This window comes from Pinus tabuliformis, chromosome 4_1 (genome assembly GCF_031772625.1).
Source record: "Pinus tabuliformis cultivar Carrire ecotype Pingquan chromosome 4_1, CPIR1, whole genome shotgun sequence".
NCBI lineage: Eukaryota > Viridiplantae > Streptophyta > Pinopsida > Pinales > Pinaceae > Pinus > Pinus tabuliformis.
Genome location: NC_142303.1, coordinates 675,990,676 through 676,011,422, shown reverse-complemented (window position 1 = coordinate 676,011,422; position 20,747 = coordinate 675,990,676).

The window sequence follows — 20,747 nt, the reverse complement described above, 5'->3', positions numbered from 1 at the left end:
CTGAGGAATCATGTTTGTCAACTATTATCTTTGTTTCGAGAATCCTTGGTTGCTCTTCCTCCAATATATTATACATGGCCTCCCATGTAGAGGTTCCTCCCTCTCTGTTGCATGTAGTATCCATAAACAGAGTCATTTCTGACTTATCAGAGACGACTAGATTGCCTTTCTTCACCATTGTTTTCAACGATTTGCTCTGTAGATTTTCCCTGAAAGTGAATAACAATAGCTATTGGATACACAAAGATGATAATGAATGTAAAATGAAATAATGCAGATAACGTGTAAAGGTGATAAAAGGCATTTTATTCGAACACATGTAAGAAGATATCATATCATGCTAAATGGATTTTCACACATAAATGCAGTTATCTCTTACTAAATTCCCACTAATGCTTCGTTATCCCTTAGCTTTAATGCTCATAACTGTCTGCATCATAAAACGGGAAGAAATCTTCTAGGGTGGCAAGCCTTTGAACTGCGATGATGGCGATTGTGCGATATGCGAAGCAATATCACAGATCACAATATCGCATTATTCCTTTTCGCCTTTCTTACCTTTTGTTGTGTTTCTGCGAGGTGTGAGATGCGAGCCGCTCGTTAATCATTTCAAAACATAGCTACTTACCATGTTTTTCTATGTAAAGGACCCTTTTTAATGAGTGTCGTACTTAAAACATTTGCTTATGATATATTTAAGGAGTGTGTCCAGGTCTTGATCGCATTTTGCAATATCGGTTGGTGGTAAGTTTTTGGTGTTCCTTTGAATGCCCGAAATGCAATGCGATAAAGGTTATAATGCCATCACAATTTCGCATCTCGCATGTTTCAAAATAACCTTTTTAAGGCAGGTCCTTTATGAATGGCGACATGCGAAGTGGGACTAAGATTTTTGAAGAAAAAGATTAAGGACTTTGTTTATGTTAGAATTATGATAGTTTCGAGCATAAAGTCCTTTTTCGATCATTTTACTTGATTTAGAGGGTTAGAAAGGTCTTTTGATGGTACTTAATCATGATTTATGTGGGAAGGTAAGCATTTAGTAGTTCTCTAGAAAAAGGGGGGGTGGTGGGTTTTGAGTGATATCTGGCTTTATTCCAAAAATAAAAGAAATGATTAGATGCTAAGTTTTGTTTTTTGGATGCATTTTTGATAGGGTCCCCATTTTTAACGTAATATTAACTGTTATCATTAATAAATGGGGGGTTTTTTAATGGCAAAACAGGTTCCCAAGGTAATTTCTCTGTTGATCGCTTCCATTTCTTATCCAAAATATTTTTCATTATGATTGTTTTCATCTGGAATTTGGAGTTTTTCACACATGAACTTCTCACTGCTTTCCAAAGCAACCTTTTCCTTGACATTCTTTTGTTGTTCATTTATTAAAATCTCCTCATTCATAACCATTTCTTCCATGGATACTCTTGGTTGATCTCTACTTTATACCATAAACGTTTCATTGATTATCATATTCTCATATTCATTGAATAGATACTGCTTTTTTGAAAACAAGTGATTTACCTCTATTATTGTTTCACATTCTTTGCATTCTTCTTCATCCTTCAAAAATTATTTGTTATCCAACATTAACACTTGATTACTACTTGCATCCTTTAATGGTAGAAGAGTATACATAATTTCCCATCTTTCTCAAAACTGTAAGTGTTTTGGTTTCCATTATGTGTTAATTCCTTATTTTGTTGCCAAGGTATTCCTAACATAATATGCTATAATTCCAATGGAAATACATCACACACAATTTCATCTTTCTAACTTCCAATTTGAAATTCTACATTACATTTCTGAGTAACCAAAACTTGATGACCCTATTTTAACCAAGAGACATTATAACATGTAGGATGTGGTGTCTTATTTAAGTGTAACTTTTCTATAATTTCAATAGATACTATATTATATGTTCTACCACTATCAATCAAAATATTTTATCACTTGTATTTCAACCTACACATATTTCTGAACAAAACCCCCCTTGAGTTGGTTCTTTGGACTCTTTTTCTGCTTGGATCAACATTCGTTTTAATAGAAAAGATTCACCTTCCTCAAGATAATTTACAACTACAACTAGATATTTATCCTCCTCCTTTTCCTTTGCAACATGAACACTTCACTGTCTTGTTGATCTATGTTTAGGACATTCCCAAGACATGTTCCCTAATTTTCCACAATTGTAACATCTGGGTTGATAATCTCTTCCTCGACCTCTACCTGTGGAAAATGATCTGCTCCCTTCAAAATCACTTTATCTTGGTGTTTGACTACAAGAAATCCCTTCTTCTTCCTTTGGAGTCTAAGCTCCTTGTCTGCTAATTTTTCATTTATCCTTTACAAGACTTATTCCTCTACCCAATATTTGTTTCCAGGAATTCTTCTCTTCTATTGTCAAAGCTGCCTGATAATCATATTCCATAGCTTTCAAAGGAAACAAGCTAATTTAATATTGAATCTCAAACATCAAAACAATAATGTACCTTGTAACTTTTTCATCATTCTCTTCTACACATCCAACCCTAATGTTTAATTTGTAAAATTCCTCAAGATCTTCTTTAGCAGTCATGTTCCTTTGTTTAAGGTTTTGTAATTGATTAAAATTATTAATACGATAATCGTTAGGTGAAAATTTACCTTTAAGTTTCACCACCATGTTGTCCCAATATTTAATTTTGGTTTTTTCTTTCCTCCATCATTTAGCTTGTACCTCATCCCACCATAGGGTTGCATGTCCTTTAAGTCTAGTCACTGCAGAATTGACTTGTTTATTCTTGTCAACATTCTCATAATAAAAGTATTTATCTAATGGATGTATCTAATCCATTAACTTATTAGAATTAAAGTTACCTTCATATAATGGTACTTCCATTTTTGGCCTAGCAGACATCTTGGATAACATCTTCAACATTTCATCCTATGTCATTTCCTCTGCCTCTTCCTCTGTAGAAGCCTCTTCTTCAACACCACTCACATCTCCCATGTTTGTTCCTCTTCTTTGTGCAACTTTCATGGCTGCCATCCTCTCTTGAAGTCTCCTCATTTCTACCTACAAAGCCAAATTTTCTATAGGCTTACCCACTCGTCCTCCCCAAGTTGCTCCTCTACGATCTTCCATAACTACTATTGTTGCTTTGACACCAATTGATGCAAAGGTTCTACCAAATTATTCTTCAGAAAAACATGTGTTAAATACCAAAGTTTACATAGTCATCCAATGGGATTGAAATCTGATTTGAAAAAACAATAAACCCATTCATATCCATTCTATTTCCTCAACAATTGATATCTAAGATCTAGTTTTAACAATATGATTTCAAAGACTTAAAAACCAGTTGGAATCATCCACCATACTATGTTCCAATATTTAAATTTCCATGATGTAATACTGAATTAACAATTATAAATTAACCATATTGGAAATGATTGAATTTCTTCTATGCATGCATCCTAACTGTAACAATATTATCACTCACACACAAATGTTGCAGAGTAATCAATCAAAGGTTGAATATTATCATTTCAATTTACTAGTCTATAGAAATTTTAACAACCTTTCATTTCATTATAACTCCATTTGAATATCCACTAGAAAGAGCGACAAATGGTTTCTTGGAATATGAATCAAATCAATGAGTAAGTATGATTCTTGTATATTCATTTATAATACTCCAAAACCAAAATAATATCACAATTTGAATAATATATTACAGCAGGATATAATTTTCTATCAATGAATCAATAGAGGATTCATAGTAGAAAGATTTCACTTTTTCCTCCTCTTACACTCTTACTTCCAATCTTATCTAGTTCTCCACATACTTACTAATTTATAAAAACCATTCTAAATCTAATATAGGATCAAGATCCATAATAAGTTGATAAGATCCATTATTTTAGTAACTAACTTGGAAAAATCAAAACTGAGGCTAATTTTAGCTAGCCTAATTCGTAATATTCGATGATAATGTTTCTAGAGTCTGACTACATATTACAAAATTTAAATAATTTCATGAGGAATCCAACTTCCCAAAAAAATTTCTAATAATGCTTATAAAAGTTTTATGATTCTCTTGCATCAGTTGGCAACCTCTAGAATACAAAAGCCTTGTTCCTCATGCATTTTAAACATTCTCGAATTATTATGTGCATAAAGGAAGAAGTGAGGATTTTCATGCATGGTGGTCTTTTTCTATGTGTTGAATGCTTGATGTCTACATGTTGTTTCAGAACAAAAGTGATGGTTTATCTACTAGATTCTTGAGATGTCATATTCCCATGCTTTTTAGTCCATGCATTGGCTTTATTTTGAAATAATTTTTGTATATTTTTTTATATGTGCTTGACTGATCGAAGCTTGTCAACACTGGTTTTGCAAGAGGTTGATAAAATGTTGTTGTTGAACATCAACAGTGATCTTTTAGTAGCCTTTTAGATTTCATATGGATGCCCAAAATCAAGGAAATTACTCTCTAATTTCTTCATAATGGTTGATTCTTCATTTTGGTGCTTTTAATTGTGGTCATATAGGGTTTGTGCAAACTGCTATAGGACTGTGTATCTTCTTGTCACAGTCACACAGACCCCTCTATGATCATAATATCCTTCATATAGTGCCTCCAAAAACATGATAATTCATGGTCAATCTATGGACAAGGATCATAAGCCTTTGTTATGGTGGAAATCATGAAAGAAGAGGTGAAAACTAGGAATTTTGATGGACAATGGTGGATATTTGGGTGGAAGAGAGACCAAATGGTGTGGAGGATGGATGGTGAGGATGTGGAAGATCGTTTCTCTTGTTCATCTATGAAAATCATAAGATATGAACCCTTTTTCTATGTCAATCCCAATTCTATAGCAAATATGGAAAATCCTATAATACTTCAGGGAAATCCTATAACACTTCAGGACTGAGGAAAATTTGAGTGGTATGGGTGACCTGGTGATGGAGGAAATTGGGGGAATTAATGAAATGATGGAGGATATACTAATATCTATCTTGATGGATGTAAAAGTGGAGTTTGTGCAGTATACCTAGGGGGGATAATATGGGATATAGAGGGAGGTACCCAAGGTAACAATGAGATGTAAGTGGTTAACCCACATGTGCAATAGTTAGTAGATAAAGTGGTTAACCCACATAATGTAAGGGACCACAAGTAGTTAGGAAATAATGTGATAAGCCCATAGTATTGGATATATGGTATTGAGAGACCCATGGTTATTAACCATGGTATTGTATGTATGAAGCCTATATAGAGGATAGATACTCTCCAATGAGGGATGTCAAGCATTGTTTTGTATTGACAGGCAATACCTTGTGGAGTGATCTCCTTCTTTAAGGAGTAATTGTATGTTGTTACCCTACCTCAAGGGTTTTTCTGAAGATATCAATAAAGAAGCATTTTCATTTTATATTCTTGGATCGATATTGATATATCTTGGGCATATTTTCCCTTTTAATATATTTGCATGTCATATCTACTGCAGTTTGGAGGCTATCTATTCGACTACTGTCCTTTTTGGTTTTGGTTAGAACCCTACAAACAAACATGTTAGAAACAATGATGTAAATGCTCCCTTACTTCCCTTTGTTCTTGTCTCTTTCCATTGTCCTAATTTTTACCAATTTTTCTCTCTATTTTTTTAGACTTGCAAGCTGCCTCAAAGGAGGTTTTTAACTTGCAGGACTACCCTAGGTGCCTCAAAGGAGGTTTTCACTTGGGGATCTCTCATTTTTATTATTATTATTATTATTATTCTTGGACTGCATCATGGAGGTTTTCAATCCTATAGTTTTCCTCAGGTGCCTCATGGGTTTCACCTAGGCTTATTATTCTTTTTTCCTTTTTCTTTGTTTTTGTTTTTGTTTTTCTTATTTCGTTGATCAAAGTTTGTATGAACTGAGAGCTATAAGAGCCCCAGTTATATTCATATCCTTTCTTATTGATCTATTAAACTTCACTTTTGACAAATTTTTATTGTAGAGTTTCAACTGGTAAAAATTGAATAGAAGTGGAATTCCTTCTTCATAAGTTATTCTAATATGGACAGAGCCATTATCATGGAATTTTCCACTAGCTAAGGACCTAACCATATTTTCATAAGCTTTCCCTTGAATTCCTTGAATCTTGAGTCATATATTATGTCCCAATCACCCTCGTGGAAAATCCTCTGATGTCTTTTTCATGCCAAATCTTCCTCTGCATATGACCACATCAGTATGCATGAGGGCCTACAACCTAAGTTCATCAAGAGCATTAAGCAATATATTCTATGTCCCTTATATGATGCTACTCCATGACTCCTTCAATAATATTTGAGGTGAAGTGAGCTCCTTCATCAATGACCAAATTGCTTGGGAATACAAAATTATAAAAGATGCTTTCCCATATAAACTTTGCAACATTTTTCTCTATTATTTCTCTTACTATCTTTACTTTAACCCACTTTGTCACATAATTAGTTCACACAATGATGTATCTATTTTGTCCATATGGGGGATTGATTTGTCCAATGATATACATTCCCCACTTTTCAAATGGCTCAAGAGTCACTTGAGGTTGCATGGGAATTTCATCCTTTGATAATGTATCTCCTAGCATCTTGGTGTAGACTGGGTCAATAGCAGCTAGCTTGGATAAGTTTGGAGTTTGTCCTCTTAGCAGCAAAATAACCCCAATAGGGTCCATCAAAACATTCTAAGAGGATGTCAAAAGCCTCATTCTCCCTTACACATATTCTAAAGATCTAATTTGGTACCAATTTGAAGAGATTTCCCCCAATCCAGGTGAAAGGGCATTTTTTCTAACAATCTTGCTCTTCTTCTTAGATGACAGATTAGGAGGGAATATCCCAACAGCCAAGAAAATTTTTATGTCAGCAAACCAAGGAGACAATAGTGAAATAGAAAATAGGTTCTCATTTGGAAGTTGATCATCTATCATCTCATTTTTTGCAGGTAATTTTAGTCTAGACAAAAAATATATAACCACATTTTCCTTCCTTGGCTTGTGAAAAATGGTTAGATCAATTTGTTACAATAAATATAACCATCTAATGATCCCAACATTGAAAACAAGTTTATTCCTTACATATTAAATGGTTTTATGATCAGTATGAAAAAATACATACACATTAATATAATTCCGAAACTTGTTCAACGAGTGCACAAAAACAAAGAGTTATTTTTCACTAACAGTGTAATTATATTCAACTTTGGAGAGGTTCTTACTGATGAAATATATGGCATAGGGAAACTAGGTTTCCACTTACCCAAGTTGCTCCTACAACTTTGTCTGATGCATCTATGTGGATGTGGAAAGGAAATGCCCAATTGGGACCTCTTAGAATTGGTGTGGTGGTGGTTAAATTCTCTTTTAGCTCCTTAAATTCCTCTCGAAATTTACCAATCTAACAAAAATTTGAATCTTTAATTAATAATCCAAACAAAGGTTAAGGCAACTTACTAAAATCCTTATTGAATCTCCTGTAATATCTACTAATCTAAGGAAACTTCTAACATCTCTACGTTTTTGAGGGATAAGGACCCTTCTGATAACTATAATCTTGTTACGGTCAACTTGGATCCCTTCCTTATAAAGGAAGTGATCTAGGAAAATCCCTATATTCATTGAAAATTCACACTTCTCGGGACTTAGTGAGAGATTAATTTCAATGCATTTATTTAAAAATTTACATAGACTGGAAAGAACTTCCAGGAAATCATTTCCATGAGTGAATTCATCCGTGTAGATTTCAACTTTGTCATGAACAAGATCAACAAAATACTCAAAAATTCCCCCTAGAAGGTAACATGGGCATTACAAAATCCAAATGGAAGGGACCTGTAGACAAAGGTCCCTAATCGACATGTGAATGTAGTTTTATCTTGATCCTTAGGGCTAATATGGATCTGATTATACCCACTAAATCCATCTAGGAATGAAAAAAATGTCTTCCCTGCAAGACCATCCAAAACATGATCAATTAAAGGCAAGGGAAAATGATCTTTCTTTGTAGCATTTTTGAGTTGCCTATATTAAACATAGATCCTTCAATTCCAATTCTTCTTGGGTACTATAATGATATGGGACACCCACTTACTATCTAAAATGGGGTAAATGATTCCTGGATCCAATATATTTTGCAGTTCTTCTTTCACAATGTCTTTAAGCGTAGGATTCATTCTCCTTTGGGGTTGGAACATAAGTTTACACCCCTCGTTAATGTAGACATGATGGGTACGAACTGAGGGATGCACCCCTTTAATTTCCTTATAGTCCCAAGAAAAAGCATTAAGATGTTGCCTTAACACAATGCACAATTACTCTTCTTAACCTGCAGAGAGGGAAGGATTGATTTTCAATTTCTTGGATGGATTGATTTCCACAATCTTAGCATGATCTTGATCAGAATTCATAATGAATAGTTGAACCCATGGATTTTTCTTGATTTTCCCAAAATATTAAGGATTCTTCTACTATCTCATCAATTGGCATGGTAGCAGGAGGCTACTTCTGTAAAAATTCATCAATAAGGTCATCCTCATCTAATTTATTGCTTCCTATAGTGGTATCTAATGTACAAAATAGGTAGAAGAATGTGTGATAAAAATATTCCTCCTCCGAGTCCTCTACCCACAAAGGTAAGTCATGCTCACTGGAGGGTTGAGCAGGTGGATATAATACAAGCTTCTTTCCTAGATGCCAATTTTTAATAGTCATGTTCCTAGCCCTGCAACTAATGTAAGCATCAATAATGACTAATTAAGGTCTCCCTAAAATGAGAGGGTGTTAATTAAACTTGGCTTTGGGTTGGAGGCAAAGGAAGTCTTTTTGGTACTCCCAGGAGTCAACGAAAACCATCACATCCTCAATAACTCCCTCAAGGGCTATTGTGGATCTGTTTGCAAGCTGCAATTCCATAGTGATCTTTCTCAAAGCTCCTTGGAGGTTGAGCTTCAGCATGGTTTCCTTGGTCATGAAATTTATTGAATCCCCAAGGTAAATCAATTTTTTGGGGACTACAATACTATTAATGTGCACATCCACTACTGGGCTATCGAGATCCAAGTACATTGGGGAGATAACCCTCCCAAGAATCATATTAGATAACTTCCCAACAACATTAATATTGGGGGCATCTCGTTTTCTCCTCCAGGAATATTCAAACACACTTCCCTCATAAGATTGTTGTAGATGGGAACACCTTTAATGTATTGGAGAAGGGGTATTTTAACGCACAGGTTCTTCAATTCTCCCATAAGTTCAACCTCTTCTAGGGTTTGCAATTTAGGTTGGGCCAACCTTTCATCATAGGGAGGTATATTGGCTTAAGGGGCACTATCTTCTTTTTCTTCTTCAAGATATTTAAGTGGGGAAGGTGGGTGAGCATCTCAAAGTACCTTCCCATACCTAAGGTTGATCTCCTTGATATTCACAACATAAGCATGATAGGATTTTCCCCCAATATAGACTTGTTGGGCCTTCTTTTTGTTTGGGTTTAGATTTGATTGGGTAAGAATCTGAGGTTTCTTGGGTAGATTAATGTGGGGTAGCAGTGGTTGAGGTGGAGAATGATCTAGGTGTCTCCAGGCATAGGTAGACATCCCAGAGGACATAGAAAGGGTCAAAAATCAAAGTTTTTTAATTATGCTCAAACTAGGATCACGTTGAAGATCTTGTCATTGTGATCGTGGTTGTACGAACGGTTCGTCGAATCAAGTCCGTATGTGAAATTTAGGAGTAGTCAATGTTCAGGGTTGACTTGGATGACTGTGCAGGCTTAAGGAGGAAACAATTTGGATAAAATCCGGCCAGCGGATTCTAGCCAACCTAGGCTAGATTCCAGGAAAATTTGTGGCCTACTTAAATTGACTCCTTCAGTCAATTTTCCGAGTTTACAAAACGCCTAATGATTTGTTATAATATAAAAATTAAAAAATATATATTTTTGGGGCAGCGGGCCACCAACCCCAAACAACCCACCTCTATATAACAACGACCATATATTTGGGCCGACGGGAATCAAACCTGCCTGGCCACATGGTGAGCCCGCACCATGAGCAACCCAACCAAACAACTATCCCACCATTTAATACGCCACCAACGCATTCAAACTCTGCTCCATTTAAAGCGCGCCACATTTTTTTTTAACGATTATGAAAATCAAATGGTTCCAAAATTAAAAAAACAAACCCGACATTTTTATCAATAAAAATAAACTATTGTGTAATTTTGGTGCAGGCGGGTTTGGAACCCCTTACCTCCTGCATAGTCGCTTCTGCCCTTAACCAACACGTTGGGCCTTCTCATTAATATTTCCACCCAAAAAATTGATATAAACCCATTTCTTCATTGTGGGGAGGCCAAGGACGTGGCACAGAAATCGAGGCTATTTTTTAATTAATTTATGTAGGTGGAACCATGAACCTAGAAAAGCACAGTCGAAACCATGATTGAACTAAATTCTCAGAAGGGAAAAATGTTGTCAGTGTCCAAATTGGACAATTTTTTTTTCGATCTTACACCTCTCAGCGACATGAACCTGATGGCACAGATATAATTTTGATCTTTGCAGAAGATCTTTAGATGACCCGGAGGAGGGAATCTTTGAGGAATCTAGGGGGAATCAAAAATATTCCTTAAGCCCCAGATTTCCACTTTCTCATAATTTAGAAATTTGACAGTCGATTTTACACTATTCGACGTCACAAATCTGATGGTGCAACCATATTTTCCATTTGATCATTCTAGATTTCAGCCACTTTTCAAAGTGGAGTGCAGGTGTCAGCATTCATGTGCAAGCAGTCATTTCCATGCGATTCGACGTCGCGAGATTGATGGTAGGGCTAGCTTCAGAAATTTGACATCCTTTTCTTCAGATGGCCCCAAGATGTGAGGTATATGCAATGTGTTCATGTACTTTTTTTTGCTATGAGATGCATTGTGTTGCACAGATCCTTATTTGATGTTTGATGTGGAATCTTGTTTTATTACTTGTTTCATGATTCATGCTTGATGTGACATGGAATCATCGATGGGATGTACTTGTTGTCATGATTCATCATGTTTTTCTTGAGATTCCTTTGTCGTCATGTTGACGGGATACTGATGTGTCACCATGTTTGCATTGAGATCCCTTTGATGCTGTGTTGGTAGGATGCTCATTATCATCATCCATGAGTTTATGTCATACTGATAGGAGTCCTTTTTGACTGAGAGTTCCTATAGCGAAACATCTTGTGGAGCCACTCCTGCGTGAGAGAATTTTCCTTGTATGTTAGCGACGTCACCACCTATGTACATCATAAATATTGACAAAACTTAATGCAACGGCCTACACCATCTTGACATCGGGGCCCAGAGACGTAATACCTCCTGGACGAACTACATTATCAATGTCTTGTTATTTTATGTTGTTGATGATTGTCATGTTCCTTCTTCTTTAAATCATGCATATATGTTCAATTATGCCATTTTAAATGCAATTCTAGTCACATCATGAAAGTAAAATATATTGGTTAAATCCGGGAGTTGAGTCAACTCGGAACAAGTTTGGTATCAGAGCGGTCTTTGCGTGGATGTGAATAGAAAGCGTGAACAATGGAATGTGCAGCGACAAAGGATGAAAAAGTGATGTACGAGACCATGCTCAAAATTTCCAATAATGTATGAAGCTATACAAAAAGAGACAGAGGAAAAGGAGCGATTGCAGGTTCAGTTGCGAGCCACGGAAGAGGCCCTGGAAGAATTGAAGCAAAGAAGAAGAATCTTCAAATAGAGAATGCTGAATTGAAGATGCTTCTACATGAAGAGAAAGAGGAAAAATAGATTTTGCTACAATAGTTGCAAGCTAAGGATGAGGCCTTGGAAAAGCTGCAGCATGACCCATGTGAGGTAAAAAGTAATTCTCTGAATTCATGTATGTGTCCTGATGATGATTTCGCTATTTTTGAAAATCATACCACAGGAATTGGGTCCAAACTGTTAAAAAGAATAGGGTATGAAGGAAAAGGCTTGGGCATTAATGGCGAAGGCATTGTCAATCCCATCAAAGTAGAGGAATTACCCCATCAGGTAGGACTTGAGTATGTCAGAAAGGAATTTGGGGAATGAGCCATGAGAACCATTTAACCACCAACAAAAGATGATGAGAAGCCATCATCAGTTCTTTCCAACTCAACAGTGGAGGTAAAAGATGTTGATTTCCTTTCAGTTTCATCTTCACACAGTATGATTTCTATTGGATATTTAGAGATCCCAATTACAGGAACAAACATGAGGCTCCTTACTAGGATGAGGTACAAAGAGGAAAAAGAACTTGGTGTTAATAACCAAGGAATAACTCAACCATTGGAGGTTGTGCATAAACATCAATTTGCAAGCTTGGGGTACACCGAAGGAGAATGCTCGAAGGTGTCAAATTCTTCTGAGACATCGTAGAAATCATTAAGGAAAGAGAATGATGGGAACACATCCCCATCATCCCATGGTAGTGCCCATTGCAGGGAAAGAGCTGAGGCAAGCTCTCATCACCATAATGACACCAGAGGCAGCAAGGAGTGGTATAACCAGTCTCGACATTCGAATGTTCATTTCAATTATAATCATGTTGTTAAAATGAACGTAAATCATGGAATCGAAAAACATGTACCTTTTGTCGATTACATAACCATACATTTTCTAAGTGTTGGAAAAGAATAGCAACACACAAAAGGAGGAGGAATGAAAGAACCTCTCAACAGCAGGTAAAGAAACATGTTATGCAGATCTAAAGGAAGAAGATGTATTGCAGTCATTGCAATAGAGGTGGCCATCAAAGAGCCACATGTTGGAAGCTCCATCCAGAGTAACGCCTTAAAGACAAAGCATTGGTGCATGAACCAAGTGAAACAATTGTTCAACAAGAAAAACCACCATAGGGGGTTGACCCATTCACATTGATAAGTGAAAAATGGTTTCTAGATATGTTAGCTTGTCATGGTCATGCTTTTGTAAATAATTTGTTGCATTTTCAAATGTAAAAGTGATGACATGTTTTCCATCACTTGTTAATCAACAATGATGTCTGGTCCTATTTTGGTTTCATGTTAAATTGTGGAGGTGATGTTGTGTTTCCATAACTTGTCAAAGAAAAAGTAGCGTTTGGCCTTATATTTGTAAATCATGTGTTGTAGTGATGATTTGTTTTCCATCGCTTGTTGGAGCAACAATGATATGTTGACCTTGTTTTTGTAGCTGGAGTATTGTTTCCATTTTGATGTAAGCTTGACCACCGATTATGTGTTATAAACTCATGGAAAGTATGGGATTCTTGGGTCATTAGTTGGTCATGAAATTGAAGCATGTAATTTGAAAAGACAATGTACTACAGGTTGCAAAGGTTGCAGGTGTTGGCTCATCGCTTAATGCCCCGAAGAACAAAGGTGAAGGAGATGGAAGCGAGACCTTTTCAGGATGCTTGTGATGCAGACAAGGTACAGAGAATTGGAAGACTATTTTCATGCTTTTGGAGGACCAAAATATCCTCAGTGGGGAGGATTGATCCAGGTGGCTCTAGACACAAGAAAAAGTCCCAGAGGACTCAAAAAGGGTGAAAAATCAAAGTGTTTCGATTATGCTCAAACTATGTTCATGTTGAAGATCTCGTCATTGTGATCATGGTGATGTGAACAGTTTGTCAAACTGAGTCTATATGCAAAAGTTAGGAGCAGTCAAAGTTTAGGGTTGACTTGGATAACTAGGCAGGCTTAAGGAGGCAGCAATTTGGACAAAATCTGGCCACCGGATTCTGGCCAACCTAGGCTAGATTTCAGGAAAATTTGTGGCCTACTTAAATTGACTCCTTTGGTCAATTTTCTAAGTTTACAGAATGCCTAATGATTTGTTATAATATAAAACTTAATATATATATATATATATATATATATATATATATATATATATATATATATATATATATATATATATATATATATTTGGGGTAGTGGGCCACCAACCCCGACACCCCCCAATAACCCACCTCTATATAAAAATGACCATCTATTTTGGCTGGAGGGAATCTAACCTGCCTAGCCACATGGCCGGCCCGCACCATAAGCAACCCAACAAAACAACTATCCTACCATTTAATACACCACCAACACATTCAAACTCCGTTCCATTTAAGTCGCACCACATTTTTTTTAACGATTATGAAAATAAAATGGTTCCAAAATTAAAAAAACAAACCCGCCATTTTTATCAATAAAATTAAAATATTGTGTAATTTTGGCGAAGGCGGGGTTGGAATTCCTGACCTTCCACATAGTCGTTTCCGCCCTTAAACAACACATCGGGCCTTCTCATTGATATTTATGCCCAAAAAATTGATATAAACCCATTTCTTCAGTATGAGAAGGCCAAGGACGTGGCATGGAAATCGAGGCTATTTTTTTAATTAATTTATGCAGGTGGAACCATGAACCTAGAAAAACACAGGTAGAACCATGATTGAGCAAAATTCTCAGGAGGGTGAAATTTTTCCAGTGTCCAAATTGGAAAAAATTTATGTCAACCTTACACCTCTCAGCGACACAAACCTGATGGCACAGTCAAAATTTTGATATGAGAAGCAGATATTTAGATGACCCAGAGGAGAGAATCTTTGAGGAATCTAGTGGGAATCTAAAAGATTCCTTAAGCCCTAGATTTCCACTTTCTCATAATTCAGAAATTTGACAGTGAATTTTACACTATTCGACGCCACAAATCTGATGATGCAGTTAGATTTTCCACTTGATCATTCTATTTTTCAGCAACTTTTCAAAGTGCAGTGCAGGTGTCAACGTTCATGTGCGAGCAGTCATTTCCATGCGATTTGATGCCGCGAGATTGATGGTACGACCAACTTCAGCAGTTTGATATCCTTTTCTTTAGATGGCCCTAGGATGTGAGGTATATGCAGAGCGTTAATGTAATTTTTTTTGCTATGAGATGCATTGTGCTGCACGGATCCTTGTTTGATGTTTGATGTGGGATCTTGTTTTCTTACTTGTTTCATGATTCCTGCCTGATGTGACATGGAACCATCTATGGGATGTGCTTGTTGTCATGATTCATCATGTTTTTCTTGAGATCCCTTTGTCATCATGTTGACGGGATACTCATGTGTCTCCATGTATGTTTGCATTGAGATTCCTTTGATGCCGTGTTGGTGGGATGCTCATTATCATCATGCATGAGTTTATGTCATACTGATAGGAGTCCTTTTTGACTGAGAGTTCCTGTAGCAAAACATCTCATGGAGCCACTCCTGCGTGAGGTAATTTTCCTTGTATCATAGCAACGTCACCACCTATGTACATGATCACTATTGACAACACTTAATGCAGTGGCCTACACTATCTTGACACCGGGGCCCGAGGACGTAGTCCCTCTTGGACGAACTCCGTTATCAACGTATTGTTATTTTATGTTGCTGATGATTGTCATGTTCCTTCTTCTTTGTAGCATGCATATATGTTCAATTATACTATTTTAAATGCAATTCTAGTCACATTAAGAAAGTAAAAGATCTTGGCTAAATCCAGGATTTGAGTCAACTCGGATGAGAGTAGGATGAATTAAGGCAATAAGTTGGGTTGCTTCAGGCCTTCATCCTTGTTAAGGGTCACCCCATTGAGGAGGATAAGGTTGATATGGAAGGAAGGGTGTATTGACAGACTGGAGAGCATACTAAGGATAATACGACCAAGGAGAGGGCATGGACCAAGATGAGTGTGTTGGAGGATACCAAGGCTAAAAAGGTACACTTTGGTTAATATTGAAAGAAGGATAATGTGCACCTTTCATGCCTTTCTGATATGGCCAAGGGCCTTATGGCCTTGTTGATGCTGCTAAACCCACCAAAAGATAGGGGATCTCTCCGGTAAGAAGTCCCAACTAGACCTCAGAGAAATTTGGAGTAGGAGTCCCAACAGTGGGTAGTACTGTAATTCCTTGACCTCGGTAGTGCACAGAGATAAGTATGATAACTTTGGGCTAAAGCAAGTGTGTGACCTTACACTAAGTCAAGTGAGATGCATGGGCATTCAAACACATGAAGTGGAAAATGAAGTGTGCCCCTTAGAAGCCTGTAATAGTATGCAACCTGAAAGGAACAGATGAGCAAAATCACATCAAAAGCTAGAATGTGGAATAGTCCACAAACCAAAGTGATGGGCTAATCCAACAACACGCATTCAAAAAGATTCATACAATTACATACAAAGTAGTTCATAATAAAATTGGTAAGTTAAACAACATAAATTGCTAAAGAAAACAAAATAGTCCAACTACAATAACAACATACGCATGAAAGCGTGTTGGCTTTGTTATTATTATTATAAGTGAAAGTTCCATCCATACATACACCATTGATAGCCACTAGCCCCAATAGTGGAACATTATAGTCAAGAACACCTGCTCCTCCAAAGAAGTATACTCGCTCTACGCTTTGGAGAAGCCAAGGCTTGTCACAATACTCCCAAGCCTTCCCTAACCCTAAGCCTAGCCAAAATCTTGGATCCCAAAAGCCATTCCTATGAGTTATGAGGTTCTATTTATAAAAAAAGTGTGGGGTGACCCTTGAAATTCCCCTTTGTGACTCTTTGAATACCCTCATGACTCTTCAACTTCTTTAAAAATAACTCATTACATTACATAGTGACTATTCACATTCCACTTAAAACATATTTACAAATAATATACATTTTCCACATGTACCCATGTGAGACAAAATAGGCTAGAGGTAGCCTAACAAGACAAAAAACTATGACTTAGAAGTTTGGGGAAAGACCAACACAACAACCTCCACTTGATGCTTCTCAGTGACATACTGATACCAAGCTTGGAATTGTGCTATGATATCCCCAAAATGCTTGATGGTGTCTTTTTGATAGCAAACTCTTTCCTCCATAACTTTTGGGAATATGGTTTTGGAACCTTTTTCCAACTCATCCTGAAGCATATGCAACATGGTCTTGACCATGATAGGACAACCAATGTACTTCTACATGTTTTGTGTGCTTAGCTCCAAGTCATCGTTGGTGGCCTCTCACCTTGGTTGCTCCATGTACTTGTCAATCGCTAGCCGAACTTGGTTCTTGTGCTTAGCTTCGATGGGGGAACTGATTGACGAGATCCTATGTGTTCTCACCATGAAATACAAACTCTTATACAACCATGCATATGAAGCTTGTATGTTACTAACAAACTGGGTGATTTTCTCATAGTTCTAGATCAAAATGCAAATCCTTGATTTGTCTAGCTTTGCCCACGGATTCATCATCTTTGACAAGTGAAGTGTGGCTCCCTTGTACCTCATTTTCCTTTCTTGCACATGGGTGATAGCAACATGCATGTCTTTGAGAGTTTGGAAAATCCTTCTGCTCCACTGCTGAAAGCCATATAGATGGAAAATCGACTTATGCACAATGAAAAATTCGTTATAGAGTTTCTGCATGGTGGCCTCAAGAGTTGATACTTCAGCAAGTATAAATTTCCTCATCTCTGCCATTACAAAACTTGTAGATTGTTCTACCTTCTTCTTGGCCACTCGCAAGTTCTTTTCCATCTATTTATTCTCTTCTAACAAGAACTTGACATTTGAGGCTGTGGATCCTGCATAAGCCAAGTTGGCATTGGCCATGGAAACTAGATGATTTTTGGCATCTGACATGATCACACTTTCCTTCATGAATACAAGTGACATGCGATCATCCGTGAAATTATTTCTCCACACTTGTACAATTTTCCTCTACAACTCGTCAAATGATAGAATGTACAAATTCATCAACAGATCATCATCAAGGAGAACAACCTCTCCTTTGTTGCTCGAGACTAGTTCTAATGCTACAGGTGGTGGAGACTAAGGGATGACCTTGGGTGCACGTAGCATGAGGACAGTGTCTTGATCCTGTGGCTCCTATCCCAACTCCATGTCCATTACTTAAATAAGTTGCTCAATCTATTGAGAAAATTCTCGACCCTACATCTACTCACCCTCTTCTTCAACTACTGGTTGTTATGACTCCTCAACCTATATGGGCGAAATTTTCTCTATCATCGCACCTTGCATTTCATGCTCTTCCTATTTTTGATTCTCTTCCCTTTGTCTCCTTCTTGGCTCCTATTCTTCCCTTAACTTCTTCTCTATTTCTTGTAACTTCCTTTCTGCTTTCTCCAACCTTTGATTTTCTTTCTTCCTTTGCTCTACCCTCTTTATGTGTTGTTTCCTCTCCACCTCTGCTACCAAAGATGCTTTCTCAATGAGAGGATCTTCTTTGAACTTGTAGCTTTGCTCAGCCTATGGGTTCTTGGAAATATTCCTCTTATCCTTGTCTTGCGCCGGTTTGTTGCTTATTGTTGCCTAATGTGGTGTTGCGGCCTACATATAATCCTTCCATTCTATGGCTATACTGACCAGTTCATTGAGCTTGGAGTAATCGTAACAATACCTCTAAGGGTCGTCCTCTTCTCAATGACATGTCACGTAAATCTAAGGATAATACACCTTTGCACATTGGTTCTTGTAAATACCATGGGGATCATACAGATTGAATTATTTGGTGTTGAACTTGAACTTCACTATCTCCTTAGCTACAACATCTGCATATTTCAAGTTCTTAATCTTGTACAGTCTGATCCGCAAAGGAAGGGCAGGCCATGGAGCCTTCTTCTTCCTGTGAAGTCATACTGATAACCATGTGGAGAGGTGATATGCGAACTCTTGCATGACCAACTTTTCTGTGGTATACCTTGGTAGAACACGTAGAGGCTTCTTTCCACCAAACATCTTGATGAAGGTGCAACCAAGTAAGGCATACCAATCTGCAATGTTAAGTATCGAATCCATCACTTTTTGGGACATGCAATATGGATCTTAATCAAAGATCAACTTGTACACCGGGATGATGAAATTGTTAGCTAGCCTCACCCGAAATCCTTAGTAGCTACATTCAGAAATAAAAATGCAATAAATGTTGATGGCAGTCTCTTTTGGTTTCCTTGTCAAACCCATGCTAGGAAACTAATGTTGAGCAAAAATTGCATCAAGTAGATATGCGGACATGTAGAATATTGCCTGCTCATCCTTAGGCATATTTCGGGAATTAGTCACATGGATTTTCAACTAACGAGACAACATATCTGACCAGTTGAATGGCCTTCCATCATTCACCAACTGGTCCAACAAAACCACCCAATTTTCTTAAAAGGTCTCCTTTCTCTCTTGACTGTATAATCGGCATGAAAAGATCATCAAGAACTAGTAGGCCTTCCTGAGTGACTTTGTCTTGTAAACATGATTGGGTGTTGCTCTAAAATTCAACGACTCTTTCACCCAATGCTTTACAATATCTCTGGTGTTCCCAAAGTTGTGGGTGGCATAGAAAAGTGAATCCATACGGTTCACTAGATGTGGTAAATGATACATTTGTTGATAGTACTTTGCCCTAAAGTTTGCAAGTTGTATCCCATTGGGACTGCTCAATATCATAGTCTCTGTATATGTGTGTGAGACAATCCATTGGATGATGTCTACACATGGGAAGGCGAGGTACCTGCATGCAACCTTATGTAAGTTTGAATGGTGGACAATGATATAAACCTGTCAATCCTCTTGATCTTCCTTGAAGTCCCCTACAAAGATATCCTTGATTTCTTGTCATGTCAACTTTATGCCCTTCTTAATGAACGAATGAGTGTCTAAATAAACTAGCAAGTTCACTGACACATGCTCAACCGCTTCCCTAGTGCTACTCTCGACAATATCCTTCGATGCATCTCTCTTGGAAGCCATGTTACCTGTAACTTTTAGAGATTCTCTCAACAACTTCTATATCTGGAGAGAGAGAGGACATTTATGGGATGCAAATGTTAACTTGAAACCAAAAGAAATTCAAGAACATACCAAGCAACAAACTAGGCAACTGCTCGGAAGGATTGTGCAATATTGACTCTTAGAGGTGATTAAATCCCAGCTGGAACTGCACATTGCGTAGTCCCACTAGTCGGTGGGGAGATATTGTTGTCTGGAACTGTGCAATGCGCAGTTCAGTATGGGATTAGGCTAGGAGAGACTGCGCATTGTGCAGTCTCAATGGCGAAAGCTCAAGGCTGGCTCCTAGAGTTGCATAGTGCGCAGCTGGAGCCAGACCTAGGAAACCTTTGCCCAATTCTAGAAGCCAAGGTCGAGGTCTTGAGCTCCAAAAATGTGTAGTGCATGCTCGGGAAGATGAGAGACAACCAAGGGAGCTAGGATCTACCCAAGGGAAGTGAGAAATCGAACAGATCTGAAGGATTGAATGATGTTGAGTGTAGATCTAAGTGAATGATATGCAAGTGAAACGAGTGTAGTAATCAAGCAAATTGAAGGAAAATGAAGGATGTGGAGAGAGTCGCCACAACAACGACTAGTAGTGCAAAACTAGCTAATGCATACAACACTTGGGAAAGACAATGCAAAATTTAAAACAACACTTATACAAGCTAAAACAATTTGAAATGGTAGTGTTCATTCAAGTAAATGAGTGAAACAACACTCTCACACGATAAGCAAACAAAAGCAATAGAAAAAACAACAAAAGACTAGAAAATCAAGACTTACCCAGAAAAGAAATGATGATCACACCGAAGGTTCCTTCATCTCCTCAGGAATTCCATATCTCCAAGATCAAATGTGAAAATAAGCTATGGTAGCATCCATTAAATATA